This window comes from Macrobrachium nipponense, chromosome 6, assembly GCF_015104395.2.
Source record: "Macrobrachium nipponense isolate FS-2020 chromosome 6, ASM1510439v2, whole genome shotgun sequence".
Lineage (NCBI taxonomy): Eukaryota > Metazoa > Arthropoda > Malacostraca > Decapoda > Palaemonidae > Macrobrachium > Macrobrachium nipponense.
Window position 1 is genome coordinate 117,910,606 of NC_061108.1, and position 12,356 is coordinate 117,922,961.

The 12,356-nt window shown below is 46.1% G+C and overlaps 2 protein-coding genes across 6 annotated transcripts in view; one reads left to right on the top strand and one right to left on the bottom strand.

The window, feature by feature from the left end:
- LOC135216042 (lysosomal alpha-glucosidase-like) overlaps nt 1-7,463 on the bottom strand; it is a 152,271-nt gene extending 144,808 nt beyond the window's left edge. Inside the window, exon 1 of one of the 3 annotated variants that reach the window (XM_064250993.1) lies at nt 7,266-7,463. The gene's annotated coding sequence lies outside the window, so the exon portion shown is untranslated. The remainder of the gene's footprint in view (nt 1-7,265) is intronic. The other 2 variants (XM_064250990.1, XM_064250996.1) reach the window with 2 other exon arrangements.
- LOC135216041 (uncharacterized) overlaps nt 1-12,356 on the top strand; it is a 60,172-nt gene that overhangs the window by 6,884 nt on the left and 40,932 nt on the right. The window contains exon 1 of one of the 3 annotated variants that reach the window (XM_064250988.1): nt 9,651-9,721. The exons of 1 other annotated variant lie outside the window; for it this stretch is intronic. The gene's annotated coding sequence lies outside the window, so the exon portion shown is untranslated. One more of the 3 variants, XM_064250987.1, reaches the window with a different exon arrangement.

Sequence of the window (12,356 nt, forward strand, 5' to 3'; positions counted from 1 at the left end):
ACAAAGCAGCATCTCATCCACATCATTATCTGCATGACGCTCCCGTACTCTCTTCGCCGATGCCAGGTCCAGCAAGACGAGGGTCATTTTGAGTTCCCTGGGTTAGCAAGACCTTTGGAAGCTGCTCCTAACGCAGGAGATCTCGCACGAGTTCGAGGATGTCCAATCCCGTCAGTTTCAGGACGAGCGACAAGGCGGCTCTGTATCCTTTGACTGTGGGAACTTAGAGGAGCTTCCTCGGCGAAGAAAAAACGAGGAAATCCGCTACCTGCTGAAGAGTGGCTCTGAGAAGAGATAGGCCCCGTCTACGACACCCAACCACCGAAGACGGCCGACTTCCCCTGGTACACAGCTGCAGAGGACTGACAGACGTTTCCAAGCCATCTCTGTTGCTGCGCTACGAAAAAAAAAAGCTTCTCGTTCACAAGAGAAGGTGGATAACAGCCAACCGTGAAGACGTAGGGACCTGGACTGCTCGGTGGTCCGGACCGCTCGACGTGTGGCTGGCCGAGAAGGTTGTGCCAATGGGGAATCTCTCTCGGTTCTCTTGCGAGAAGAGCCAGCAGGGAGGTCCGATACCAATAAAAGCGGAGCGCTTCCAGTAATGAAGACAGGGAACTACCGCCTGAAGAACTGCTTCTCATGGGCTGAACATTTGGAAGTAGAGCTGTCAGGTCGGAGAGTAGGCGATGTCTTCTGACATATCTGTTAATCGGGGCGAGCAATGAAATTGCAACACCTACGAATACGAGATATTTTGAAGACAAACTCAGATGTCTGCAAAAAATCAATTCGCATTATCGCAGTGCGATGCAGCGGTTGACTAGTACAGACTTCTGTTACCTTGCGGTAAACAGAAAAGATGAAAGAGTCCAAGAGATATCTCTGTTGAAAAATTCTCGCAATGTCGAAGGCGATGAAATCGAGCGTCACAGCAGTAGATGGTCCTTCATTATTGCGAGAACCTCCCCGTTAATCAGAGACCTAAGTCCATGATTGTTGGGCAGAGATACGGTTCGGTAGTCAATCCAACCAGGGGAGAGAAGAGACGTAACCGACCGTGCATCTCCGAGACCTAGCTGATACTGAAGCCGCTATCAGGCAGCTTTCAATACGCAGTAGCTCTCGGTGACTCCGTCATCCTGAGTTGCCAGGTAATCCATTATTCCACGAAGGAATGCGTTCGGCTAGAACCATCGAGCATAAAGAATACGCTCGAGCAATTATATTTAACCGAAACGGATTTCGGTAAATACAAAAGCTGATTTGGTGTTGTCATGACAATACCAAAGTATCTAAAATCGAAACTGATAACTGCTGGGAGGTTGCAGGCAACCCCGAGTTGCAGTTCAATTAAGATACAATTCGTCTCGGTCACAAACCGTAGAGTTAACTACGGTATGCGCCTACCCCCCCCCCCCGGACAATTCAACTGTTAAAGAATCATGTCGCGAGGGTAATATACGTAGTATATTTGTAGGTTCTGTACCACGACCTCCATCCTAAAATCTGTTCCCTCGAGGAATGAGAATAAGGATTGGGAGATCGACGCCTTCGTTCTCTAGTCAAGAGAGTGAAGGAGAAGTCTTTCCCAAAGGAAAGCTTCAATGGTGAACAGAATACCGAAGACGATAGTTCAAGCCAAACTGGAAGTTCCCGTTCCGTTCTTCTCTATTCCAGGTTAAGCGCCTACTGTGAGATACTCTTCTTTTCAGCAGCAGTCTTCTTCCAAATGCTAGAAATTACAGGAATTCGAGCATAAGCGAGGTTCCCGATTATCGTGTAACAATTATCGGGGATTCGCGCTCACTTTTGGGACCGTGGTCTCGCCTAAGTGTTTGGAGATCGTAAAAAACTCGAACACTCTGAGTGCGCTAGAAATTCCGTAGAATTCTAAGCACTCTGCGAAACCCCCCACCGAATTCGTCAGACGATATCGGCTGGTGGTCCTCTCGATTCCCGTAGAAATCGAGAAAGGGGCAGGATCCCTCCTCAATGACCGGGGCTTACGTCAGGTAGGACCCGAAGGTCCCCCGGTAGCGCAGCCCCTAACGTGGGATCTTACAGAGAAATCTCTGTAGGATCCCTCCCCTTTCCCTCGTAGCCGTAAGGAGAGAGGGAATGGGGGAGGAATTGGATACTGGCTCGCCTTCCCAGCGGATCTAGCAGTTGGAGAAGAAAAAGGAGCCAGCCATCGCCTTACGGCGATGGCCTCTCAGAGCCTGGGAAAACGTATCGTCAGGAGAAAACGTTTTCCCGAGGAGGGTTACGAACTCATACTGTAGGTAAGTGTCTGCCGCCACTGTGAACGTCGTCTGGGTGGGGCTGATCGACACCTGACAGGAGAGAGCCGATACCGCTCCGACTCATTCTAGTCCTCGTCGAGGTCGAAACCTCAGGAGGACCGAAGGGGTATTTAAATACGGTGTCCGAAGACACGTAGAAACGCCTCTGTCGCAGTCGAGGAGGTGAAGTAGCTTGTTCGACCGTCCAGAACTGAGAGAGCCTTCTTGTCCGGAGACGAGAGACTACCTGGTTCAACACAGTCGGCAAGCTCCGATCGCGGCAGACCCACCGTCGATTTGGGTTCCCTCTCGGGCCCCAAAACGACTCGAGCCGAGACGTGGCTCTGCTGGTGGGAGCGGCGATCCTTCCCCGAGGTCATTGTGCTGACGAATCAGCGCCGTAACCTCGGCAAAGTTCCTCTGGATCTCGGAAGTCACAGCATCTTGCAGAGTGGGACCGTTAAGCCCTTCGAACAAGAGCATATTCCGAGAACCTTCCTCCCAAGAAGGGGGAACAGCGACAGCCCTCTCGGTCTTCCCCATCCACTTGCTCATACGTCCTGGCCGGTCCAAGAACCGTGCCTGGCACGTAGGGCGTTGTGGTGGGATCATGAGGGGCGCACCCCTCACGATCACTCCCCAATACCTCGCTCCTCCCGGTGTAACCCGAGGAGGTTGAAGGTACGGGAGAGGCAGACCTGACGCTCCCTCGTTGCTCGCTGGCAGAACCAGCAGGCTTGGAGGGCTGCAGGCGATCGTCAACCCGCGGTGGCGATCGAGCTGCAGACCTAGTCGAGCCGTCTCGCTGTGGAGAACGGCTGGACCGAGAACAGCGGCCCCGGTCTCGTGTGTCAGAGGAGCTGGTGCTGGTCGCCGTACCCGATCGCTCTCTGTGAGAGCGACGGTCAGGCGACCGGCGAGCTCCACTGCCACGGTGAGATCGGTGCGTATCCTCACGGTGCGTCAGTTCGCTGGTACCAGCCGTGGCTGGTGCCGGCGAACGGGAGGACCTCTTCCCAGCCTCAGCCCGTGGTCGGTCGTGGACCGTCACGTCCCCGGGTAGCCAGCTGTTCACCGCGAGAGTGAGAGCTGGTCTGGTGAGAGTCGCATGAGCGGCTGTCACCAGTCTTCCGCCCCGTGCCGTGAACCTGACGCTGAGCGGACTCAGAGGTCTGGTTCCTGGCTGCACGGTCGCTGGTAGGCGACCGTACACTCGGTACTTCCCGCGAACGAGAGGCCGAGACGGACCCTGATGCAGTGGCAGAACCACTGACACCAGGCGAGGAAGTACCGGTGTTAGCCGGTACCCACCCCTCTGGTCCCCCGTAGTCTTCTTCCTTGCGGAAGAAGAGACGGGCCCCGCTCCCGAAGGAGCAGGAGGACCAGCGGAAGGAACCCTCCCGTCCCACCGAGGTGAGACGGGTCCCGAGAAGCTCCCGAGGAAGCTTCTTAGGAGGGAGGAGGCGACCTTCTTCTTCCTCGGCTGTAAAGCCTTAGAAGTCGAAGGGGAAGAGGCGGCGGCCGACGACGATGAAGAAGATGAAGACGACGACCCCGACACCTTCCTCCTCTTCTTCGTCAGCTCAGGACAGACGTAAGATCTGCTATCCAGGGCGGAGCCGGGGCTGCTGTAGCCGAAGCCACAGGGCCCGGACGCACCTGTACAGACAGACCAAAGTCTGGGGTAGTACCACCACGAACAGGGACGACATCAGCAGGTATGGGCATCCCAGGAACAGCAGGCACGGCCAGCACAGCATCCGGTAGGGACAGCCAGACGCAGCAACGGCAGGGAACAGCCAGCGCAGCAACGGGGCAGACAGCCAGCGCAGCAACTGCATGGACAGTCAGCCCAGAATCGGCAGGTACGGCAGGCAGCCCCGGAAACACAGGAAGTGGAGCAAGCATGCCAGCCAACAACATCCTGGTACCAGCGGCAGGTCCAGGGGCGAGTTCTAGGGCAGCGGGAGTGTGGTCGCTGCAGCGCGGCAACCACGAGCGGCGGCGGCACGCCCCCCTCTCGGTACGGCGAACGGCATTTCATCCAGCGGCTGTAGGCAAGACTGTTACCACGTGAGGCGAGTATACCAGGTGAGGAGGGACGTCGTCACCTGGTTGCGTGGTCACCACTGCATGGGTGACCGCAGTAGGCCCAGACATAGAACCGCAGCCCCTGGACACCAGCACGCCCTGCAATTGGAAGGACGCCCACACCTCAACAAGGTCCACGCTCGTGGCAGTAGCACCTGCGGAAATAATAGTAGATCGATTAATGGGGGAAATCCCCTCGTGCGGGGGTTTGATCCCTCCCGAACGAGTGGAAGACCCCTAATACAATTGTACATCGGGCACCGAGCGCCCTCCCCCGCGCTCGACGGATCGGGCGAGGAGAAGAACGCCGATAACCTCCCCCCCCCCCCCCCAAGGGGAAGAGCCATCTGTGGGACTGAGCGGGGGGGGGGGTCTCGTTCCCCACCCCCGCACAGTACCCATATACCCAACAACAATATAAGAGCCCTAGAGCAATCGTGCCATCGGCACGAATACAAGGCATAAGGATCAATTCCCTGACTGAGCGGAACTTGAACCAAATAATATTGATGCAATCAATAATAAGGAACAAAATGAAAATGCATCTTGCAAAAACGATTCACTTCACAATGAATAAGAACTCGGATCGAGCGCATTTGCGCCCTCGGTACCGAGCGCAAGGGTGAAAGGTTTATTCCTTACCTTTATGGATCAAGGTTTCTGGAAACCTTGATCCATAATGAATTGATGCAATCAACAAATATATGAAAATGAAAAGACTACTGCGCTTGCGATTTCACTTCATACAAATAAAAAGGGGAAGGATCAATTCCCGTGAATAGCGGAACATTGATCCCAGTCAACAATGCAATCTCAATAAAAAAATGAAAATGAAAAAGAACTGCACTTGCGATTTCACTTCATTCAAAATAAAAAGGGGGAAGGATCAATCTCCGGGTAAGCTCGGAAACTGATCCAAAATGAGTATTGCTACAATAAAAAAATAATATATGAAAATGAAAAAGAATACTGTACTTGCGATTCCACTTTCATACTGAATGAGTTTCCGTGCCGAGCGCATTCGTTCGGCAACGGGCATACAGGTCAAAAAAATATAAATGAAAAGAGCACTTACTTACGATTTTCATCTACACATTTCCAACCCAATATACGCTCGGAGCGAGCGCTCCCGCCCTCGGCACCGAGCATACACAATACGAGGATCATTCTGGGAAAATGAATTCCCGCAATTACGCCCTTCAGTCCCGGCACTCGGGTAATCGGAGGGCGTTGTGAAACAAAGATCCTTTAATTCACAATTGAATTCAATGAAATGATTGTACTTACAATTCAGTTTCACTAGATACATAGAAAAAGAAAAACACAATCATGCGAAAGCAAACGACGATGAAGCGGGCAGAGAGCGATGATACACGTCCACAGCGCAGCAGGCCGAAAGCAAAAGTGATTTGTTTACCTCCCAGTCGCGCGCGCGCGCCTGTCGGACAAGCAGTTAACTACCGAACCCCTTGTTCGAAAGCTTACGACCTATCCAGCTGCCGCTAGTACCTTCCTATTGTAAAAGGACCGAAGGTTTGTATGCCGTGTCGGAACAAATTAAATTTGATGCAATTAATAAATGAAAATGAAAAGAAAACTGCATTGCGAATCCACTTTCATTGCATTCTATTCATACAAAATAAGAGGCTCTTGCCGAGCGCAATCAAGCTCTCGGCAACGAACGCACAGGGCAAAAAAATAATGAAAAAGAGTACTTACATCTTTCAATTACACACTTTCGCCCAAAATACATGACTCGGCGCGAGTGCGCCCGCCCTCGGCACCGAGACATAATTCAAGGGTTCAATTCATGAAAAGAGCAGAAATCGCCGTCTCTACGGCGATTGCTCCATGTTGATTCATAATTAAGTAATGAAAATGAAAACAGTGTACTTACAGTTTCATTTTCAAGTCAAACCAAACCATTAGAAGAAAACACAATATAAACAAAGCATACGACGATGAAGCGGGCAGAGAGCGATGACGAACACGTCCTTCACACCCGCGGCCGAAAGCAAAAGTGATTCTTCACCTCTCGGGCGCGCGGGCGCGCGCACGATCGGACAAGCAGTTAACTACCGTTCTCCCCTTGTTCGAAGCTTACGACCGTCCCAGCTGCCGCTAGTTACCTTCCTATTGTTAAAGGACCGAGGGTTTGTATTACGTATCGGAACAACTGATGTAGCCTATCATTACACGGAACACGTTGCTAGGTCGTCATTTTCTTGCTGTCACTGTTACTAGGCTATACAAGGGTTCGCGCATGCGCAATTCACAGCCATACCAATATCTATCGCAATCAGGGATAAAGCTGCTGTACCAATATCCAGTTCGTAATAAATACTATAAAAATCTTCAATGAAAGTCTATCGGGTGCGCTAGGCTATAGACTTGCACAATATACTAATTTAGCATTGCCTTGCAACACTTGGTACGAATGATTGACAAGTTCCACAGACACAAAAAACCTAACCTTTCCTGGAATGCTGTGTCTTGACCTAACCAGACCTTACCTTCCTAACCTGACATAGGCGCCTTGTCCTGACCTAGCCGGAAGAGCTTTGCCCTCCAATGGCACCTTCCTCAACCCTTAACACTGAAAATCAGAAGCATAGACTAGGTTCCACTTGGTGATAGTGTTTTATTTCACTCAAAATATACTTAATAGGTAGTACATCAACATACAATCAGTTGTTACGTAGGTTTCTACATAGGCTAGCCCCTACAAGAATCTAGGTAGCCTAGCTCCTAGGGCCTAGGTAGCTAGGTAGTCATCTGGTCCCCAGGGTTACCTGACACTTATTTGGCAAAAGTACGTCACAGCCAATACATACAATGACCGGAAAAGGCCAACTAAACATGAATTAAATGGTTAGAAGAATAAATTACTTATGACACTTTTGCTTGACGACAAGAACTGCAAGATATCGGAAACGTAAATTTCGTTGGCAATGTCTGTGACAGGATTCATCCACTCAGCGACGGTCTTTGTTTACTTCCGTTCTAGGGTATTCTTCTTCTTCCTGTTTGTTATGTAAGTTGCCACTTGCAGGAAGAAACTGGTTTGGCCGACAGTGCGCATTACTTTGGGGACACACAAACCGATATTGTTGCTAGGGGCTACCCGAGGGCAAGAGCCTGTGCTGGCATAAGGCCAGCTAAAGCTACACTAGAATAAATTGTCATAAAAGCTTCAGTTTTTCTTTACTTTAATATACGCTCTAAAACATGTACAACAGTAACAGTATTCTATAACATGCAGTGTATCCTATCTCTATTCTTCTGTTTGTAAAATGGATAATCTTCATGCCATGAACTACACGTATAACTATTGCAAAATCTTAAACAGGCAATTCCCAACTAAATCCTTACACGTTGAATGCAACTACTTTTCCTGCCCTGTGGCATATCTGTGTGAAGTACAGTAAAGATCCAGGAAATGGATTCTCCTACCGAGTTACTATCTTATCAAAGGGAAAATTTCCTTAATAACCGATTTCCTCCGTTCCAATTAGAATGGACTCGCCGAGACTTCTTGCTTAAATATGGTGATTTCCGGCTATTGAACTGTAGTCTTCTTGGATAATAAAGTAAAAGTGTACTCATATTTATATTATTTCACCACGTTATTAATATACTATTGAAGATCATAGACAACACAAGTGAGATATCACATTAGACATAAATGTTAACTTTGTAATTATGTTGATGTTTCCGTTTTTTAACTACTAGCTTGGCCATATGGATATGTTATGATTTTCTTCTATCAGGAGCTTAGGGTTAATGCTGAGATACTTAAAGAGACTCTGCGTATTTAGACATTTGTTCACGAAATGTTACATCCTGGAGAAACTCGACATATTATTATCCTTTTTTAATGAGCCGTGTTGCGTGCCGAGATTTTTTTTTTTTTTTTATTTGAAGAAAATAAAAGGACATAAGACTTAGTGATTATTATTTTTATCTGCCACAGCCAAAATCATTCATCTAATTAGAAAAGAACAGAAATGTCACAACCTTCAATTTATGGGGTCCCACTATTTACCGAAAAAAACGAAACGGGATCACTAAACGACCCTAGATATGTTGGTTTTATAATTGTAAACTTGTTTAATTACTGTGTATATTTGTTTTATAGTTATAAACTTGTTTAAACAGTAATTAAACATGATATCGGTTGACATTTGTTTTGTATTTTATGCATGGCCGCTAGTTTTAGCAACTAACGTAGGCTACCATGCCATTGTACTAACACAGAATTATACTCCATTATTTTTTTGTGATCATGTGGCAATAGAATGGTTAAGCACTTAATTGATTATTTATTTATTGAGTAAAAATCCACACATGTTGCTTCAGCCATACGGTGTGACACTTGGCCAGCAGTGAAACAGTTGACCCTCATGCCAGGGGCTGAAGATTCCATTTTTGTTGCGATTTTGAAAATGGTTCATTCACTTATTCTTCAACACCAAACTCCATAAAAAAATCACTGATGAAGGCAGCTGCTTATGTCGAGCTGTCCTATCTCTTGGATTATATGGCATACAGGACTACCATTTACAGCTAAGATTGTGGACAGCTCTGGACATCTTAAAGTTTAAGAAATTCTATGATGTAAATGACCGTGAATTTTGTAGACTTGATTTGTGATAATCGGGTAGTTGTCAGTGATTGAGTCTACGACGGGTACATGCATGGATATTAGGTCACGGGGACATATTGATTAACAGGCAGCCTTTATCCGTTACAATACTTTTTTTTTTTTTTTTTTTTTGCCGTTTCGGTCTTTCCAGTCGTTTTGGCAGTTTCGGTAAATCGTGATACCGCATCATGACCGATGTTACCACGAGCACTTATAAGCAGCGTTGGCAACGAATTGAAAACTGTACTATATGCGGTTCAATAAATAAAAGTAATAATGCATTATATATTAAAGCAAGATTAGTTTTATATTCAATTCTGTGGGCTACAGGCCATTGCTATACTCCGTCAAATGTCACCACTGCGGTGCGCAATTGAAAATAATTCTCGGTAGCACCAGGGGAGAGAAGCAACACTAAATGGTTACTTCCTTTTACTGTTCATAATGATATATGTATATGTTTATATAGTTTAGATTTAACTTATATTTTGGCTCTTAGAATATTTTGACGTATTTAGTGCACCGTAATCAATACACATTGCAATCATGAGGATGTCATTGTTTACATTGGGAATCATTACTTGATTTTATTATCATGCTGGTGTTTTCATCGCGATAACGGCGTTTGCTTAAATTGCTGTATTAATGATAACAAATACAAGAAGTCAAAATCATAACAGGATTCAACTCTAGTTCTTTTGTGAATTACTGCCATAATTATATTGATCCATTGAATGTAATGTGATAGAACTGCGCTCTCGGTGTCAATCTTCTCGTGCCAGACTGTAGTTATACCTAGAATTTGAACTTAATTTGACAGATGGATTCATAATTTGGTTAACTGTAGACCAGGGTTTATGAACCACGTCTGTCTCGGAAATGTACAGAAATAACCTAGTAGAATAGCTAGGTACTGGGTAAGGGTTAAGTTTAAGTTTTGATGTACTAGGTATGAGGGTTTTTTGGCAGTGTAGTATTTAGAAAGCATATCTAGCTACTCATCATTGTTCATAGGCTATTGTCAGCAAATTTATCCCCAAAGATTTTATGAGGTGATGGCTTGTTTTATAAATGGGTTCAATTTACTAGGTAGGTTACTTTGACTGGCGAATTTAACCTTGTCAGATTTTATGTTCCCTACTTGGATCCCATGGAATAGCCTACTATACTCATAGTCTGTTGCAGTAGAATTTTGGTGAACTCGAATGTCAGATTGAAATTTTGCATAATTGAATCGAAGTTCAACACTACAGTAGCCTAGGCTAGGTAATATATGAAAAAGGAAAAATGTGGCTAAATATAGTAATTAGGTAGCCTATTAAGCTACCCATGGAAAATGTATTGAAGATACCTACTAATTTTGTAGTAGGTAAGGCTCCAGACTTGTGAGTTTAGTAATCATTGAAGATTCATTGATTTTACTTTCTCTGTTGAGTAGTCAGTTTATTGGTCTTGATTATAGGTATGCCTATACAGTACTCTGTTTTTTTCCATCTGCCCATCCGCCTGTGGTGGTGGCGCATGGTAACACTGCGTCACAGGCTTTAAATAGTTACGCTATGTGTAAGTTCTAGGTAAATAAAAGGATATCTTGGTGTATATTTGCAACTGAAAAGTGCTATAATAATTTACTGTATGCAAATTACACAGTTAATATTCGAAATAGGATATTATTTAAAGCCCGGGACACAGTGTTACTCTATGCGCAAACACCACAGGGGGATGGACAGATGGAAAAAAACAGAGTATAGCTATAAGCATTTGCCTTTCATGTAGGAGCATTGCAACAAGGTAGGTACTGTAATTGCCTAGTTTGTGGGGGAATCCCCCAGTCACCTGTTGTAACCTGTCACTTTTCTTTCAGCTGCTGTCAAGTGTGGACATCTTGCCGTGATCTTTTTGGTAGTGTCTTGAAGTGTTGTCGATGTTTGTGTTTGTGAATTGTCTGTGGTGAACAACTTTTGAAGCAAGCAGGTTGAACAAGAGTGGTTGTAGGGCATGTGCTTGTGAGTTTTGTTTGCCTGTTCGTATCATCTGTTGCTGTTGACCCTCACCAATAACTGAGTTTCCGTGAGAGGGGTGTGTTGTTTGGTTCTCCTTGCAGTGAAAGAGATTTGGCAAAAAATGCATGCAGACCAAAAAATCTTCTCCATTATCTTTTGTGAAGAAAATCAGACCTTTGACACCCCTGGACCTTTACGGAACATTCTTATCTGACTACCCCGACTTTTCCCTTGCCTTTCTTGATCTATTGGCCAGAGGCTATTCTGACTTGATGATCCACACCTGTTAGAACTCAAGTCTCCAGAAGTTGGATAACCTCTTGAAATTTTGGCTGGTGGGGAGTAGTTGGGCCCCCCTCCCCTTCCCCTGAGATGTACAGAATGAGGTAGATCTAGGGTGCCTATCCGCGGTGGCCCAGACTATGGCAGTTGTGGTTTTTCTATGCAATTTTACCTACTGAACTAGTCTAGGCCACCGTGGATTGCTTCAGTAGAAATACCCAGAATGATTCCTTTGAAGGTCTTGACACTTGCTCCTGCATGACTCTTGTTCAAATCGGGAGTTGTTATTTTTAAACGAGAAATCTGAAGCTCTTCTTTGTTCCGATACGTAATACAAACCCTCGGTCCTTTAACAATAGGAAGGTAACTAGCGGCAGCTGGGACGGTCATAAGCTTCGAACAAGGGGAGAACGGTAGTTAACTGCTTGTCCGATCGTGCGCTGCGCGCCGCCCGCGCGCCGAGAGGTGAAGAATCACTTTTGCTTTCGGCCGCGGGTGTGAAGGACGTGTTCGTCATCGCTCTCTCGCCCGCTTCATCGTCGTATGCTTTGTTTATATTGTTGTTTTCTACTAATGGTTTTGGTTTTGACTTGAAAATGAAACTGTAAGTACACTGTTTTCATTTTCATTACTTAATTATGAATCAACATGGAGCTATCGCCGTAGAGCGGCGATTTCCACTCTTTCATGAATTTGAACCTTGAATTAGTCTCGGTGCCGAGGGCGGGCGCACTCGCGCCGAGTCATGTATTTGGCGAAAGTGTGTAATTGAAAGATGTAAGTACTCTTTTCATTATATTTTTGCCCTGTGCGTTCGTTGCCGAGAGCTTGATTGCGCTCGGCAAGAGCCTCTTATTTTGTATGAATAGAATGCAAATGAAAGTGGATTCGCAATGCAGTTTTCTTTTCATTTTCATTTATTAATTGCATCGAATTTAATTTTGGATCAATTTCCGCTCTTACCCGGGAATTAATCCTTACGATTTATTGCTGTGAAAGTGAAAATAGCAAGTGCAGTATTGGTTCATTTTCATATATATTTATGATAGC